Source organism: Python bivittatus, unplaced genomic scaffold (assembly GCF_059951505.1).
Source record: "Python bivittatus isolate LINGU-HERP-01145 unplaced genomic scaffold, Pbiv_v1 ctg000050_np1212, whole genome shotgun sequence".
Lineage (NCBI taxonomy): Eukaryota > Metazoa > Chordata > Lepidosauria > Squamata > Pythonidae > Python > Python bivittatus.
In genome coordinates, this window is record NW_028277033.1 from 10,634,517 (window position 1) to 10,652,754 (window position 18,238).

Here is an 18,238-nt window from a genome sequence, read left to right on the forward strand (position 1 = left end):
TAAGTTGTTAGAGTAATTGTATTTAACCAAGCTGATATTCTATTTAGGATAAATCTTGTTATATTTCAAATGTTTAGTGGATCTGCCTTTCTCAGACTTTTCAATCTGTGCCTGTCAGATGGCAGCGGGCATACAAAATCCGGGCTGAATGACTGTATAGAGAGGTTTGGGCATTTCTGTCATAAGAGAGCACAAACCAGGAAACTGGGGGAAAAAAGCCATTTCAATATATATTCAGAATACTAATAAAATGTTTGGAATATGCTGCAAAACAAGTTTGTTAGAACATTTTTTTTATACTTTACGACTCATGTATTTACCTGCTTAAAATGAATCTTTGTCATTTAAAACTTGAAGGCAAAAGAATATCTGCGTATTAAAGCGTAGACTTGAACGTTACTTACTGTTTAATTAAAAAATAAAAGCTATTATGGAACATCACTGATTAAACATACTGATAATTATTTTAGTCTCAAAAAAGTATTTTTTTTTTAGATACAATTTCAAAAGTGACTTCCTTGTTCTTGTATTTTTGCAGTTTCATGTTGTCCCTTGAATTGTTTACAAATCAGATTTTATTTAAAAAATTCTTTTCTATTTAACATGCAGATTAGCTGAAGAGGCCACCCCTCAAACCCAACACTATCCAAGAGCGCCCCCTGCCTGCAGACACCACAACTACTACTGTATCTTCTGCTTTCAAACCTTGGTCCTTCTCATCTGCGCTCCTCTGTGCTTTTCCTCCTCTCTTCACATTTAAAATAATATTCCTTCCAAATGACTTGCACGCCCAAGTCTCCTTAAAGGGTAGATAATAAATGACCAGCACAAGAGAGGAATCTCTCTGTCAGGGGAGGGAACGCACATGGTTGCAGAAGCTGACAATGTTGAGACTTTTTTCTCTCTCTTAGAGGATCCACTGAAGAAGCAAGAGGCAAAAAGGGAGGTAAAGATCAGGGCCTCGTTGCTAGTATCCAAATGGCTTGTCATAGACGATACAGATATGATGCTCACAGATTTCACTTCTCCACCTCTTCTTTAGTCTTTCACCAGGGCGTTTGCAGTTAGAAGCCATGGGGCATTCCTCCTGGTGGTCCAGGGAAGTCACAGCTTCTACTCTAGGTGAATTCCCAAGTTCTAGGAAATTTATACAGAGGAAGGGCCGGATCCTGAAGGGCAACTAACCCAAGTATAATGTTTAACCAATCTATCTGTCATCTGCAATGCCTAAGCTGCTTATTAGCCATCCATAACATTTAAGAAAGCCCATTCGGCGTCTTATTATCTCCCAGGTCTGCAGCACTGAAGATGCCGAGGCCACGGGCATGTCTGCCCTCCTGGTTTCTTCTGGTCATCTGCTTCAGCCATTCTTTAGTCACGACTGTTGCTTTACAGCAAAACTTCAAGAGTGAGATGTTCAATTTCTATCGCACATTGATGCTTGCAGAGGGCAAGGAAACAACACTCTTTCTCTCAAAAGAGGCGCCTAAAAGGTAAGGGGTGCCAGGCCCACCTTTCCTTTCCATGTTGGGTAAACACTACAAACACTTTGTTCTACAAAACGATTCTTGTTTATGGATCTGAGATTAAAAGTCATCTGTCCACGGGTTCGTTTTATGCCACCCTTGGGTTCCCAAACTCTGTTGAGAGTGAGAACTGCAGCAATGAAGTGTGTGTTTTGCTGTGGACCCTGGGGAAGGTCTTCCAAAGCCAGCTTCCCAGGGAGTTGCTGCCCTTCCCACATTTCTAGGAAGATCCTTTGACTATCTTGAGATTGATCAAACATGTGCGTAAACACGCCATTTCCCAAAGTGAATGTTCATGAGAATTGTCTTAGCTGAATAATTCCATCAAACTCTCCCTGCATCTTTCTTCAGTTTGTTCAGTCTTTTTTTTTTTTCCTTCTGTGATATAAAATGAACCACAACGTTCATTCATTTCCAGGTGCTATTTTGTTCTAAAAGAAAGCAAAATCTCTGCACTCTTCACAGTGAGAGTAACTCCGTGCGATGTTCCCATTGAGTGGAGTATACGGGTTCCTAAGATATCAGCAAACTATTTTGGAAAAACGATTTCTGGTAAGCAAGAGGGAAGGTGAATCTCTCTTTCTCTCAGCTTTTCCTTTTTCCACTCCGCTTCTCTTTCTGTCAGTTAGCAACACCTAGATATTATATGAAGGGATGATTGACCTTGATTCATTTGGAACCAGATTTGTACAAACTATATTAACCAACAAGGTTTCCCTCTATAATTAAAACTTCGAAGTCTCAGCACCAGCATAATCCCCGCTGGGCTTGGAAGCTAAGCAGGATCAGGCCTGGTTAATACTTGGAGGGGAGACTCTAGGCGGTAGACTGGACTAGAAAGTTGAAAAAGTATTGCAGAAGGCAGCAGTAGCAAACCACTATTGCATGGACTTCCAAAGCTCACTTAAACATGACTGTTCATTCTTAAAACTATTCCCACCTTTCTGTTAAGCTATCTATCTGTCTGTCTGTCTGTCTGTCTATCTATCTATCTATCTATCTATCTATCTATCTATCTATCTATCTATCTATCTACAGGTTCAAAGAGAGAATGGTCAAGAAACAGGCGTGATCAGGAGCCAAAAGTTGTTTCCAGGTTCCCAAAATTATAAGTTTTAAGGACTTGAGGTCATAGATATTCATTTCTTACTGTCAGGGATGACACCAGAGTAACCAAGCATTCAAGGGTAACTTAGTCTGTACCCAGTGAATATTCTAATGACATGAACTCGTTGTCATAGTTGAAAGGCACTGAAATAATGTTTCCAATTTGGTATTCCAAAACCTCCATCAGGTGTGATTTATACTATATAATTTGACCAATCCTAGGAGTTCATTTAACAGTGATGTATAAATGGCTAAAAAAATATTTTTTTTTCACCATATGTGAAACCAAAGAATGGGAAATGAAATTGGATTGTACGAAGTATAGTCACTTTTAGTGCTACTGTCCAGCAGTCATAATGAAAGGTATCTCTGCGACTTTAAGTTCTGTTATAACCTTACCCAGAAGAGGGTCGCCTTTTCTTTAATAGGTGCCAATTCTGGTGAGGAGAGCTGGCATTTTGTGTCAGCCCCACCAGGTAAATCATACCAGGAAATCAACTCCACCCGAAGGCTAAAACTACTTTTATTGAGCAGGGCTGTAATAACAGAATCTTGCAAGTCTGATTGCGGTGAACCTCCACCCCTTTTCTTACTCCAGTGAATCAGGGAGGGGTCTGCCTGGGCCAATTCCAGATGTTATCTCATTGTTCTTCTGTACTTAAAAACGTTTCAGCCCCTTTTGCCTAGGTCATGGTTCTTGCATATTTCCATCAAGGTCATCTTCCTGACTATCTACATTTTCAGAATGTCTCGTGGGTGCTTTCAGAAAATGTTGGCCGTAGTAGCCACGGCCAGTCACAAAACTGCCATTCACCCAAAGAGTGAGTTGGCTCCCAGGATGGCGTCTGCCGCTGCAAGTGACTGTTCTTGGGGGCGGCGGGGGAGCAGCTAAGCACGATTCTCGAAGAAAGCAGAGAGCTGTAACCACACATCATTTGAATTGTCTTGCCATAAAATATTTTTAGACCCCCAACAACAGGAATTTCCAAAGAAATGCATGAAAGGGAAAGTGCTGAGTCCCTTCCCACAAGAGCAAATCTTTTTTTTTTTTTGCCAAATATACCACATAAATTGCTATAGATCCCAACCGGGAGACAGCGGGCTACTATGCTTATGTACACCAGATGTAGGAAAGAGGAGTTGTGTGGCCAAGGCAGGCAGAAGGATAGACCTGAGTGCACCAAGGCATCTATATTGCATTCTCCGGTCAACGTATGCCTTTCCCATCTCCCATCGACTTTCAAAACTTTGCATGTCTTATATTTCATTGACAGATAATTTGAACACTCAGGAAGCCCTCAGATTCCAGAAGGCAGCAAAGATGGTGTGGACTCTCTTTAGCTATAGAGGCAATTCTGTGGAGACCTATACTGGAGCATCTTACCACTCCACCATCTACATGCTTGAATTCCTGTCCATCGAGAAAGACACCCACATTACAGTGTATTTAACCACTGACCCCAAATCCGATCACTTTTATCCTGAACTGCCAATGGATCCGCGCATTGACGTCATTGGCATTGGCCCCACTGCAGTAACTCTTGCTTGGAAGCAGAGTCCAAGTGCCCTGCCATCCCAAGGAAACATTCAGTATTGTCTCCTGGTGAACGAAAACTACAACTACAAGAGCTTATGCGCAGCAGAAACAGCTACACGAGCTTCAGGGGTGAAATTGCCTCCCACTTTGGTACTATCTCCCTCCACAGATAGCCTGACCCCTCTGCAACTGAAAGCATTGTCCAAGAGTGAATTAAGCATGAGTAACAACGGTGGCGGTGCAGAGATGAAGCAAGTATGTGTGGGACTCAGGAGCACCTACACAGTGTCCCACCTGACTCCTGGTGTTCAGTACTATTTTGATGTTTTTGTAGTCAATTTCCTCACAAACACCAGTGCTGCTTATACCGGAACCTTCGCCCGTACTCTTGAAAATCCTGAGCCCAAAGTGAGCAAACTGAAGGACGGGAAGGTGATTCAGTTAAGACTAGACAGAAGGAAACAACCCTTCTACAATTTGCTGTACCAGGCAAAGCAGAAGCGGGTCCAATTTGCTTTTCAGTCCTGCAACGGGCAGCTCCAAGTGGAAATATCCAAGGATGGGAAAGTGCTGATGTCAGAGAGCTTTGCCGGCTTGAGGCATTTCATACTAAAAGGAAGGTTGGGGGACACCTACCTGGTGCATCTCTGGTCCACTGAATCTTCAGCTGCATCCGTGAAGGTTCAAGTGTCCTCTCTCTTCCATAAGCCTTTCTTCCCAGCTCTCCCAGAGAGTTTAAAAATCAAGTCCTTCAACAAGCTGAGGAGCTGCAATTCAGTCACCCTCGCCTGGCTTGGAACCCAGGAACTGAGCAAGTATTGCATCTACAAGAAAGTGATTGGGGAGGACCAGGCCTGGATGGAGACCAGGAAGGTCGATAGGTGCTCTGGGCCGGAGTCGAGGCAGAAAAGTGAAAAAGTGCTCTGCAAATTCTTCCACGACCTCAATCTGCGGCGAGCTGTGTCCACCGAAACCATCGGGGGCCTGGAAGCAGGGATGGTCTATTTGTTTGACGTGTATCTCATTGGGTCCTCCGGGATTCCAGTCCGCTATTACAGCAGAGTTGTGAAGACAAGGAAGAGATGTTGAGCATCTTCAGACACATATTTCTGAGGAAAGGTGAAGCCGGAGAAACATCACACAAAAGTAGCATGTGTGGTTGTAACATTCAGAATGAGCTGGGACACGAAACTGTGTTTAGATTGTAAGATCGGAGAAGAAGAAATCTTAGCTTGGAAAAATAGATTCACCCCCATAACCTCTCTCCTTTGTAACTGACCCAGAGTTACAACACCCTATAACAAAACACCTGCCACTGGAATTCAATTGTTCTTTTTCAAACCCACGCCTGCCAGATCAAAAACCTAAAGGATGCACATTTTGTAAGACACCTGGTCAAAGGGCATCCTAGTTTTGATTTTTCCTGCAGTTTGTCTGCTCCAATTAACATTTGTCAGAAATTCTTATCTGGAGTTAGATGCTCAGTGTAATGAACTGTTAGCAAAACTCCCTTTTTCTTGCACTGTTTATAAGCAAATGCTAATTTGACACTTACAAAAAGCTGGAAGAACCATAAGAAGAGAAATCTTGGCATAATTAAGCAGCTGTATTACGACTCGGTATTTCTGCTCTATCATGTAGAGAACACCTGGAGGAGGAGGGTGGCGCTTCCCTTCCCTCTGGCCCCTTTGGAGTAGCACCGTGCAACCCTTGAAGGACGGATATTGGGAGTTGAGTAGATAACAAGAGAAAGGGGCAGGGTGACTGCATACGTGGGTATGTTTTAAAAGGTTTCCCATGCCGTAACAATATTTCCTAGCTGGAGAAACTGCTACCTACTTGGTTAAGTAGTCATTCAGTCTTCCATAACCACCTCCAGATTGGGGAAGGTTACAATAACTGATATGCTGGTCCATATTACTTGGTTGCTCTGAAAATGATGTTCTTAAAATGTTTTCATGGGATTTGCATTGGCTGGGTTCCCACAATACACTTAACCCAGTCACTTAAAGGTCTCACAGCTGTGTTTGCATGACTTGCAAAGGTTGGTTGGTTTTAACTGTAGGGGGTCCCAGGCCTGGCTTATCTCTGAAGCTCAGTATTTGGCCATGACCTGTCATTGGCAGGGTGAGGTGGGGGGGGGGGGAGAGGATTTTATCAACCAACAAGAGTATACCTATCAGGGAGTAACACCGTGGATGGTTCCATGCAAACAATGGGCAATCCTTACTTGTGACTTACCTGGTACAGACTCAAACATTGTGTTTTATAAACCATAGTTCATGGACTAAGGTATCATGTGAATGCAACCAATTTAGGTTTATTTAGCAGCCATCATTAAGCCAACTTTGGCCAATCACTACTATCCCCAGTGCTTCCCTCTTACTGCTTCCTTGCTTAAAACCTATTCGTACCTCCATCTTCCACGCAGCCATTGTAGCAAAATATAACAATGGTCACGGGTGTTGGGAAAAGCAGCTAGGTGCAGAACTGCTGACATTTACAAGGGTGAGGGGGCTTTAAAATGCCACAGAGGACTGGTGGCATTGCGCTGGAAATCTTGGGAAGGGTGTCTTGGCATTGCTTTTCACGTTTTACAACTATGCTTTCTTCATGGAAAATATGGATGGAGGGAAGTTTCTGGGTTCAAATCCATATAATGATACAAAGAATTTCAGAGAACAAGGTCTCCACTGAAACCAGAACTTTTCTTTCTGGGATTAATGGACAGCCAATTAGAAAACAGCCATGGAAGATTATTTTTATATACAATTATTGCTACGAGACTATTATATGCGCAAAAATGGAAAAACCCTGCTGGGAATAGATACTCCTGGCATAAAATCCTTGCATTTTTCACTCAGGAATGGTTGGCGCAGATGACGGAATTAGCAGAGATGGCAAAATTAACCTGTTTGATTAGAGAAAGATCAGTAACTATATTTATTAGTGACTGGAAACCACTTATGGATTTTTTTCTGAGAAAAAGAGAAAAACAAACTTGTGATTTATGGGTTTGAAGATTAGAAAGGGTAGACTATGGAAAGAAGGAAATTATGGTGTAACTTTAGAGAGAGGGCAAAAGATAAATGTATTTATAACCGCTGTCGAGAAGGTCGGAAGCTGCTTCTTTATAATTTTTCTGTTCTATTTCTATTTTCTTTTTTCACTATTTGCTGTTTTTCTTCATTATATTTATTTTCTTTTATGTTTTTTACTTTGTTAAAAATGTCTTCAATAAAAATTATACAAAGGCAAAAGAAAGAAGATATGGATGGAGAGATTGCTGGTGACCTCTATCAGGCAGCCCTCCAAAGTTTGTTCCCCCACAAGTTTTGCTATGCTGTCTCATTGTGGTGGTCATGGAGCACTCCTGAGAGGGATGAGTGAAAAATGCAAGGATTTTATGCCAGGAGTATATATTCCCAGCAGGGTCACCCCACGTGTGAAGATCAACCCAGCTGCCCAGCTGAAGCAAGCAGACACTTGTGTGGGGCATCAGCGATACAGGAAGATGCCAGATTAGTGACACAGGAGATGCATCACTTTATACTGTGCGAGAGACGGGCATGGTAAACCCCACCAGTATTTTACCAAGAAAACCACGTGGACAGATAAGGCAGGATCAGATTAGGCCACAGACATTCTGCGCACAAGGTTGCTTCATGCCTGGATCATTTTTCTTCCACTGGGAGTGCATGTCTACCCAAGTTTCTTTCCTTTTGTAAGCCTTATGGGCACGGGGTTGGGTTGGGTTGAATGTTTCCAAACAAAGTGGATTACACGTCCCCATACACCCCATGCACGGTAGTCTCAGTCCCACACTGAATCGGTACGTATGCTTGCTTTAAAGACAATCCAGAGAAAAATCCGCATGTCCTACAGTTTACGTATTTCTGGTTTCTCGTTTAGTCCTAGTACAAAATGTACGAAATCCAGACTGTAGGGCTGTTGGATACTCCTATCGTGACGGTGATTCTCAGCAGTGGTGGCACTTACACAGCCAGTTGAACTGCTGTGTTAGGCTGGGCTAAAGGGCTGGAATATCAAATAAGGGGTTATAACAGGACAGGGACTTGAGGTGAGGTTGTAGGAAGAGAGATGTTAGTCCGTGGTAGCAAAAAAGTAGGGGGAGCCTGGTAGCACCTTTTCTGACCAACACGTTTTATTAAAAAGCATATGCTTGGGTGAGCTGCAACTCAGGGCATCTTTATCTTTTACTCCTACTAGATTATAATGTCCGCCGAAGTGATGGGGATTCTTCTGCTGTGCACTTTGGGTCTTAACAAGTACGAGTTTCATTTCTTCGCAATGGGCTTCTCCCAAAGTTTGATTAGTTTCTAGCCAGTTTTGAATTACTGGCAAATCACATGGGCTCCTAGTCCAGCTGAAAATAGAAATACCCGACTTTAAATAAATATTGTCTATACAAAGAACATGGCATCTCTGATTGTTAAAATAGTGGTGAATAGGCCTAAGTAAAACACTTACCCACTTCCCAGGCAATCCTACCTCTGTTTTCCCAGAAAAAAAGCCCCATTGAGTTCAACAGGGTTCGTTTCTAGTTGGATACAGGTTGTCATTTCATTCTATGATTCAAAGCATGGTACACTCTGATCACAGAAACTTGTGGATTTCTCATGCAGCCTTATTCTTCTGTTGTGTGCGTACAGCATGGAAGTAACACCAGAAGTAGCACCCAATTTGAAGAGAAAGAGTTTTCATTTTTAAACCTCAGCACAGCTTCAGCTTTTTGGAGATCCTTCATTTCCATCATTTTCAGTTCCATGCGCTTGAGGTCTGTGGGAGACGATGTCTAATGGGACTCTGCAAGAGGATATAGCAGAAGAAATATGATCACTAGAGGGCGGTACAATATTAGCCAAAGGAAGAAAGACATTGTTGGATTAGTCTAGTAGGGTTAAGAAACCCAAACTAAGGCTGTTAAGAGTACAGAGCTGCATGAATGGATCAGTTCCCGTATGCATGTTCTTTACTTGATGGCCCCTAAAACATTTCTCTGTGTACCAGTAGAAGAGAATCTCTGTAGCTCAGGGTTGAACTGTGGAATCCTTGATGTTCTCTGAGTTTGGTTGTTTTCTTGCAGATGCTTCATTACTCAACTAGGTAACACCTTCTAGCACTGAAGATGTTACCTAGTCAGGTAATGAAACATCTGCAAGAAAACAACCAAGCTCGGAGAACATCAAGGACTCCACATTTCTCTGTGTGCATGAGCTATTGAAGTCCTAATGCTAATAGCAGACTTGCTCTCCTAGAACCCAAGGGCAGCTGACTTAGGCCTTTGTTCTGGAGCGTGTACAGAAGGAGGAGGAGACCCCCTGAGGATGGAGTGAAACCAGAGCTGCACTCTTGCAGTTACGAGTCTGATACCAGGATCTTCTTCCTCTCAGCCTCCAAAGGTGTTCTTCCTGCTGTTGGAAAACGTCAACATCTGGGGGTTTAGGGGTGGAAGCCGTAATATTGTGGTGGTTCCCCTCCTTCCTCTGGGGCCAGTTCCAATCTCTGTTGGCGGGGGAGAGCGATCCAGTCCTGAACCCTAACGGGTCGAGTTCCACAGGACTCTACCCTCTCCTGGCTCCTGTTTAACATCTACATGAGGCTGCTGGGTGAGGTCATCTGATGGTTTTAAATTCTTCTCCATGCACTCAGTGTTCTTTTGCATTAATTCCATTGTCGGGCAACCATATAAAATGATATAATAAATAAATATTAATAAAAATAAAATGTAATACGTGCTTTGCAATGAGAAAAGAATTGAAATCTAGTAAGCAAGAGAGGTCAGCACCCAAACCAGCATTTGGATCAGATTTCCCAAGTGAATTTGATTTATTAAGGCCATTGTTAATCATGCTTTTGGGATCCCAAAAGGAGCTGGGAGTATCCATATTCCAACAATGTATCATGCTCTGCTTCATGGCACTGACTCCAAAGCTGATCTTCTATCTGCTTGGATAATGCTTTCAACACCTTGAGAAGACCAGCACTCAGCTGGCTTGCATGTGTGAAACTCCCACCTGAGCAAAGTATTCATGAAATGGGTGATGACAGAAGAGCTCAGCTGAAACATACTGAACATTCCTTTTCCAATGCAATGGAGAAACAACTTCTTTCTTAAAAGCATCATTGCAACATCCTTTAGCTCCTCTGTACTCCCCTTGCCATCCAAATCAGATCACAAAGGGGTAGTTCCCCAAAATATGCGTATCAACACTGAAGGGCAGCTATAAAGGATCCTGTGAAAGTCCAAGGCCAAGTCTTAGAGGAAGGAAAGACGCTCCATCAAAGGAGGTTCAGAATCCTGATCCCTTCCTTGGTTCTCTGCTTTTCTTCTGTTGGCCAGGATTCCATACCTGTTGAGTCTAGACCTTGTTTTACAGTTTGATCGGAAGGGAGGGAGGGAGGGAGGGAGGAAGGAAGGAAGGAAGGAAGGAAGGAAGGAAGGAAGGAAGGAAGGAAGGAAGGAAGGAAGGAAGGAAGGAAGGAAGGAAGGAAGGAAATACACATTTCTTTGGAGAACAGCCTCCTCAGAGTTCATGCATCATGTTAAACTATAGTTCCTTTCAAGCATGATCCGCTATACAGACTACAGAGACCTCTGCATTTACACACAGTGCAAAAGTATAAACCATGGTTTACAAACCAACATGGATTTGTTCACGCACTGCACTAATTACGGTTAGGTCCAATGTGTGCAAACCCAGTTGCCGAGGCATACATTTCCTCAGGCTTCCCTGAGAAATCAACTCTCGAGTCCTGTATTCCAGCAAAAGTTCCACAGACACCACCCAGCTGGAGAAAGTGCTTTATTGCCGACAAAACGGAAGCAATATATACGTGGGTCAGCCTACTGCAGAAAGCAGAGATCGTGCCATATGTAAACATCTGCTCCAGGATTTAAAGCCTAAACCTTTAAGCCTAGTCTAAACTGATTTGGGACTAGTATATTCTTCAGTGTTTGCTGACTCACTTCTTTTTACACCTCTTACTGCTGTGAGCATTATTGCTGTTCTTAAACTGTATTTGATTTTATCGTTTTATGTAGACTCTCTGATGATCCTTTGCTGATACATGAGTGATTTTTCTTTTAAAAATATGAAATAAAGAAACTCTCACCCACTGCACAATCTATATCAATATAGCTGTTTCCCTATGTCAAGTTTTCCATTTTTCAGGAGACAAATTGCTCTCTCTATAGGGTTCTTTTGCTTTGCCACCAAAAACAAAATTCACCCGGGTCTGTACATTTCTAAATTTTGTTTAATAAAATTAAGTAATTTCCACCACAATCCTCCTGTAATCTCTATGTGTTTGCAGTTTTTTTTCCCAGCTAGAGTCCCTGTTTATGAAAAAATACACTCATAGCATAATCAGAAACCATATGTTTCTTCTTAAATTCCTGCTCGACAAATGACCTGAAAATTGCTGTTATAGGAACTTCTAAAACATATGGCTACAGAAGGGGAAATTTAAGTTCTTGCGCTGGGCCCAAACACTTTCCAATATCAACAAGAGATGTCATGCCAGTCCAGTGAGACTCTTGAAAGATTCCAGTCGAAACTGATACCAAGCAACCAGATTACGTGGGAGGACACAGCAGCGTAAATTGACAGACATTACAGCAAATTTCAAGTGTAAATGATGAGTGTGTGTGTGTGTGTGTGTGTGTGTGTGGAGAGAGAGAGAGGATTCCTGCCACATCCTTTTCACTTCATTTGTCAATGATGCTGGACAAAGAACAAGGGTCAAGTTCTTACATAAGAAGATAAAAAATGTGTGGAATGGCTATTAGTTATGTTGTCGTACAGCACGTTTAATTATTAGAGAAAGAAAAAATATTTGATGGGCATCCTAAGGCTGGATGACATAGTCCACTGCCACCTGGTGGACTACGGCTCTCAAAATCTCTACCGGCTGGACTACTACTGATGGTGAAACAGATTTGAGAAGTCTGGAGACAGCTTGGCTCAAGAAGGTTGATATGAGCACCATTCGCATATTCAAGACTAACACATACTAAGCAATGGTTTTTCACCCATACTTTATGGGAAAAAAATCGCAATTAGCAAAGTTCATACAATACCTTCCAACCTGGTTTCAACATCACAAAGCTGGGTTTACCCAACACGTTTAAGCCAAGCCAAAATAAATTATGGCTTAGTAGGAACTGAGTTCAATGGACCAACATTCTTCAGGAGCAATTTAAGGCAGCAATGTTGCCAGTTCTGGGGTTAGTGGAGGCAAGGATCCAGATGGCCTCCAGAGGGCAGCAGAGAGATACAAACCACTCTAACCCTTTGCTGCCATCTAGTGGGCATGCTGGGTTATGCAGCAATAATTAGTCCAGAGCTATTCATGTAGTGTAAAGAGGATGGCAAGAGGGGAGATCTGTTCCCAAAGCAAAGAGGGGTAAAGCATTGCTTAAGTCTAAACAGTGAAATATCTCAAACACCTCCATAATTCAAATTAGTATAAAAGGGGGAGGAGGTAAACCATAATCAGACTTGCAAGATTCTGTTACTATAGCCAATTTTAATAGAGATAGCTTTAGTCTTTATAGGAAGGTCTGATCTATATCTTGGGGCTAATGATCTATCACAACATTCTTTTTTCCTAGATGTTGCTGGAATTTTGAACTTGATGCAGCCATGAACAATTCTGATCCCACAGACTCAATTACATCTGCATTTATCTACCTACCTATCTAGCTAGCTAGCTATCATTTCATTTTTATTGGAAAAAAAACAACTGCAACAAATGGTATTTGTATTAGCAATTTTGCCTGAAAACAAGAATTTTGCAGGAAAACTGTAGGGAGTAGAACTGCTTGATTAGTCTAAAGATATTGCTCTACTGCTGCCTCTTTACAAACATGGAAGAGATTTGGAGCATATTCCTGTAGGAACAAACATGCAAGACTCTTCCATGCAGATACTACTAAATAGCAAAGTTGAATGGAGTTGGTCAATCTGGCCAAAAGAGGCTCATCAAAAAAAGAGTATGCATTTTAAAGGTGGCGACTTAAATAAATTAGCTATACCGCGCCACCCCACCCCAAAAATGGTAAAGATAAAGTCTCCCTGAGTCAAACTCAGCACCTGGTGACAACATGAACATGTCCGTGATGTTTCTTGGCCACAGCATGGAAGGGGTCTTCCGCTGCCTTCTTCTGAAATGTTTCTTCGAGTTCCCATGATCCAGCATTACATCCAAACCCAGGCAGGGAATTAACTGAGTTAACTTTCCTTCCAGCCTCTGGGCACAGAGCTCGTTGGCAAAAAGCCTGGAGCTTGGAGCTGAGTTGGGGCACGAATGGACTGAGGAACCACAACCTTCGCCCATCCCATATTAGTCCCTCTTGCCCTAATCAGGCTACTTCACTGGGTCATTTTGTTAGGAACTGGCTGGCAGTCCGACAACACAAAACGGACCAAGAGCTTGTCCAAAGGGGAGATGAACCAGGCAACCGAGCCCAGACGTGGGATGACTTCCCAAATCCATGATTAACGCTAAACCAGGCATAACAGATTGTGCAAAGACGCTTTCTAATCCAGTCCCCTGCTCAAAGCAAATTTAAAAGGCCTCCCGGAAAAGGGAAAAAATACGGATCTCACCAGGATGTACCAAAGCCCCCGTACCAGAGACGATGCCTCTTGATAAGGACAGTCGGAACATAGAGAAAACCGGTTTCCTAGGCAGATAACAGAAACACAAGTGGCTTTACACACTATTAAGCATAAACAACTTCTAATTGAAGGCGAGCAGATGAGCAGTTTTGCTATCCCCCCAAACCTTTTGTCTAATATAATTGATATATTCTCTGTATTGTAGTTATACTGAAACGTTATACATCTAATACTGAAAGTACATGTGATAACAGAAGTTCCTTGTAGTCCACAGCTCCCTCCTTACTTGGGTGACCTTGAACCATTCTACAACTCTTGCCACCCACAAGGGCCTGGCTGACCGTGGTGGGAGCTGTAATCCAAAGCATCTGGGGAGCACCAGGTTAGGAAAGACTCCTGCTCTAATTCCCAAAATGCAGCACTTGCTTTCTTAATATGAAAAACAACAATGGCCAAGATAAACAGAGGGCTGGAAAAGAGTCGATGCTCACGATGTGTTCCTCCTGAAGCCTCCATAAAGGCAGAAGTATTGCCCTTATCAGAGCAAACAGTGATATCTTGCAAGCTGCCCTGGAATTTCCAATATTAGACTACCTGTAAACCAAGAGAAACATTTTCTCATAGCTCAGGAATGACATTAGCATAGCATTGCTGCATTTGATAAGGAATGTAGCTTGTCGGAATTTGGCCTAATCATATGTAGGGAGGGAAGAGGGCAACTGCATGAAAAGAACTCGAGTTATCCTTTCAATCATTCATATTTTTAAACCATCATCCACTAGTCCGCCACTAAATCAAACAAAGTCTTAGGCATGCATTAAAAAAAAAAAATGGAAGCCAAGGCTAAGCAGTGTGTTGAGGAGGGGAGCAGAGTTGGGTTTCCATATAAATGTGAATATTGGGCTTCCCAAAGCTTCTGTACTGATTTCTGCCTTCGTACTCGATAGGAATTGCAATTCTGTGCTTAGGACTCAAAGAACAGAAAGAAGTGTTTGGGCTAATATATCTGGTGGATATATCTTTGAAAGCAAAATCTTTTCTCTAAGAAAGATGGTAAGTAGTTCCCATGTTTGCCCAAACTGGTAATTTCTGCTAGAATGATCTCCATGCAAGAAAAACATTTTGTTTTGTGTTTTGTAAGGGGTCCACCCTCAACCAGAGCATCTCTTATATGTCTGCTGCTTGGTGTTTGTAAAGTAAATCAGATATTGAAGTCATTAAAAGGATGGCATAAATTCTTTCAAAGCCATTATTTATTAAAATTTTATTGTGTGGAATATTTCTTTTTATCTTGGCTTCATGCATTGTGTATGTCTGTGATGGAATTAATTATATCTTCTGGATTGATTCCCTCCCAAGTACTTTTTGTCTACTGTTTTAATGGGTTTAATTTAAGAATTTGTCTAGCTTCCTTTCCTTTTCTTAAAACATAAACTGGATCTTGACTATGGCAATCATGCTTTAATCCCATTAAAATCCACAGGGGCAATTATTACCACTGAAGTTAGTCTTGTTCAGTTTATGCAACGGTCAAGCAAACAGTATTTGGGTTCAAAGAATAAATGCCCATCAGATTAAGATAACTTGTATATGCCCTACATCTTAAAACAAGAGCTAAAAAGATACACAACCCTTTAGCAAAAGTCAGGCAGCTTAAATTGTACAATATGTAGGGCAGGTAGGGGTGTCTGCAGAGTATGTCAAAAAAGTTAAGATAGTGGCTATGATAGTGCAAACAAAGCTCTGCCCATTTCTATCTGTGACACACATGACCGGACCCTGCAGGCACCCCGATGTAACACAAGGAGTGGTGCAAAACTTTGCTTATGCTAGAAGTATCCAAACTAGGTCTGGTAGGAGATACAATGCACCGAATTTGGGCTTCCTGCCCGAAAAACTCCTTAAAAGAGATGTAATTCATGTCCTACAAATCTCATGTCCTACAATTATCTTTATAAAGTGGACAGAATAGAAAAATACGGTTCACCAACTTCACTTCACCGGTCCACAAGGACAGCGTTGTTACTCGGATGGTATTGTCTGAAATCTGCTGACCTTTACTGCAGATGGAAGGGTATTAAATTGAGCTAGTATTAAAGCACTACAATATTTCAGCTCCATGAGACGGAAAAAGTAGGAAGCAGAAAGTTCTTAGTAGCCAACCCTGCATACAAATGACAGGAGGTCAAACTCTTATCCATTTATTTATGTATTTATTTATAAATCAAATGTATACGCTGCCCATCTCACTGTCAGTGATTATCAGATTTTTGCAAATCTGAGGCTCAGATAAGCTGCCTGATTGTTCTTCTAATATTTTCAGAACCAGATATGAGACAAAAACAAGGCAAGACCTATAGAACTAGAACTCTCCATCCAGAGTTTTCTTCAATGTGGAATTACATTTGTCTTCTAGAACTGAAGGGGCCAATCTGGCAATCTGAATGAAAGCAAAACTGGCTAAATTCTCCACTAATTTCATTGGGACAAAGTTTAACTGATGAAATTTGACTGTCATTGCGAATCCAGAATGTTGTTTGTGTTGCTTTGGCTTCATATACTGGGTGAAACCCAGACATTCTTGCTGGTAAATTGTGGTTTATGGCTTAACGCTATAGATTTATTGAACTGGAAGGGTAGAATCCTGGCAGCTGGTCCTTCCAACTTCCACTTGAACACATCCAATGAAACAGAACCCTTCATGTCAATGGGCCATCGGTCCCAAAGTAAAAAATGCCACTATAGTTTTGTTTCCAGCAACAAATTGTTGGAAAAACCCTTCTAACAGTAAAAGCATTTCTTAATCTGCCTTTTTGTATCTTAAATCCGTTATTCCACATCCTGCACTCTGGAACAATGAAGAACTTCAGGAGAGCCAGCAATGAGCAGTGGTGAAGGTAGGGCACTAGGAGCAGGAAGACCCAAGTTCTAGTCCGTCTACTTTCTCTCAGTCCAGCCTGTCTCAGAGTTGTGGTGGGGGAAATAGGAGGAAGAAGCTCTATGTACTCTGTCTTAAGCTCCTGAAGAAAAGGTGGGATACAAGCTGAATCAATAAATAAGAAACAAAGAAACAAACAGGGCTTGGCCTTCTTCTGCATGACATTGATCCAAGTATTGAATGTGTACTATCACTTTCCTTCAGGTTACCACACAACACACTGAAGCAGAAACCAAACAATGGGCACAATTTGCACATCCTTCTAAGGTAAAACTTAGTAGGCTCCCTCGTGGTTGAGCAGGTCACACAAATGCAGTCTAAGCTTCATTGCCAGCGGAGGAGGTCAGATGCACCACAAGCCAAGGACGTAGCAGCCTACGCAGGTTGTGGCACGAGGTGTTGCCTCTAGGCTTGGAGGTTTAGCACCCAACTGGTTCTCTCAGCCTCTTTGCTGACTTGCATCTTCTGACAGACGCAGCAAGGGATGAAACACGAGTGAGGCAGAGAGAGAAGGAGGCCAGCTCAGAAGAGAAGTTTTCTTCGAAGGCATCATTCCATCACTTTCCACTGCACTCAAAGATTTATCAGGGAATGACTTGACCTTACTTGGGGCAACTAACCCTAACCCTGCTCTGTCCCAGTTGCCATAACCTTCAGTTCAGGAAATGGGTGACTACTCTTGGAAGCTAACCAGCTAATCTACCATGACTGGGCTGCCCAGAAGATCTTGCATGAGCAAAATCCATTTAGACGGGTCACAGTAGATCAGCTGGGCTGATGGGATCACAGCTGAATGCCAGAGGATACCGCTCGTACACCGAAGATCCTGGGTTTAATGTCTGGCACCTTCATATAAATGTACCTCACACAGAAGACTCCTGTTTGAGACCCTGGAGAATGACTATCTTTACAGTGGCTATCTTCTCCAAGTTGATTGTTCTTCAGCTACACAATGAGACTTAATTCATCACTTTCCTTATTTTTCTTTAAAGCAAAAATGCAGGTGACCACTGGACAGCAGTAAAGACTGAATGTCTTCTATACTTCTTTGCTCCTACCTACTGGCTGCCTGGATTTTTGCAGCCCAGACAGGGTAGTGCTGTTTTTCCCAGCAGACAACAAAGTTGTGGAGTGGACTTACTGACCAAGTCAGACAGCTATCAGACAGCTGCGCTCAGTTGGGGAATTCAGAAGTTATGTGGGCCTGATCTATTAAAAGCTGAGAGAAACACTTCAATGCTACTTGAGTTACGACATTAAATACAAGCATAGTTATTTTTTGTTTGAGCAGAAGCACCAGAATATCTTCTTGATTTTTCAGTTAATGATTAGAAGACCTTTCCCAACAGTCAACTCAGTAAAGTTACTTATTTAATCTTTTGTGTTTGTTTGCTTTTTACAAAATGATGTCAGAGAAATTTAGTGCTATGGTAATCTTTTCAAACAATTTTGTCTCTTACCATCACTACATTGTACCAATAAA

The 18,238-nt window shown here is 42.1% G+C and overlaps 1 pseudogene; it reads left to right on the forward strand.

Annotated features, from left to right (window-relative positions):
* Nucleotides 1-1,308: 1,308 nt before the first annotated feature.
* Nucleotides 1,309-5,278, forward strand: LOC103068274 (protein NDNF pseudogene; annotated as a pseudogene).
* The last annotated feature ends 12,960 nt before the right edge of the window (nucleotides 5,279-18,238 follow it).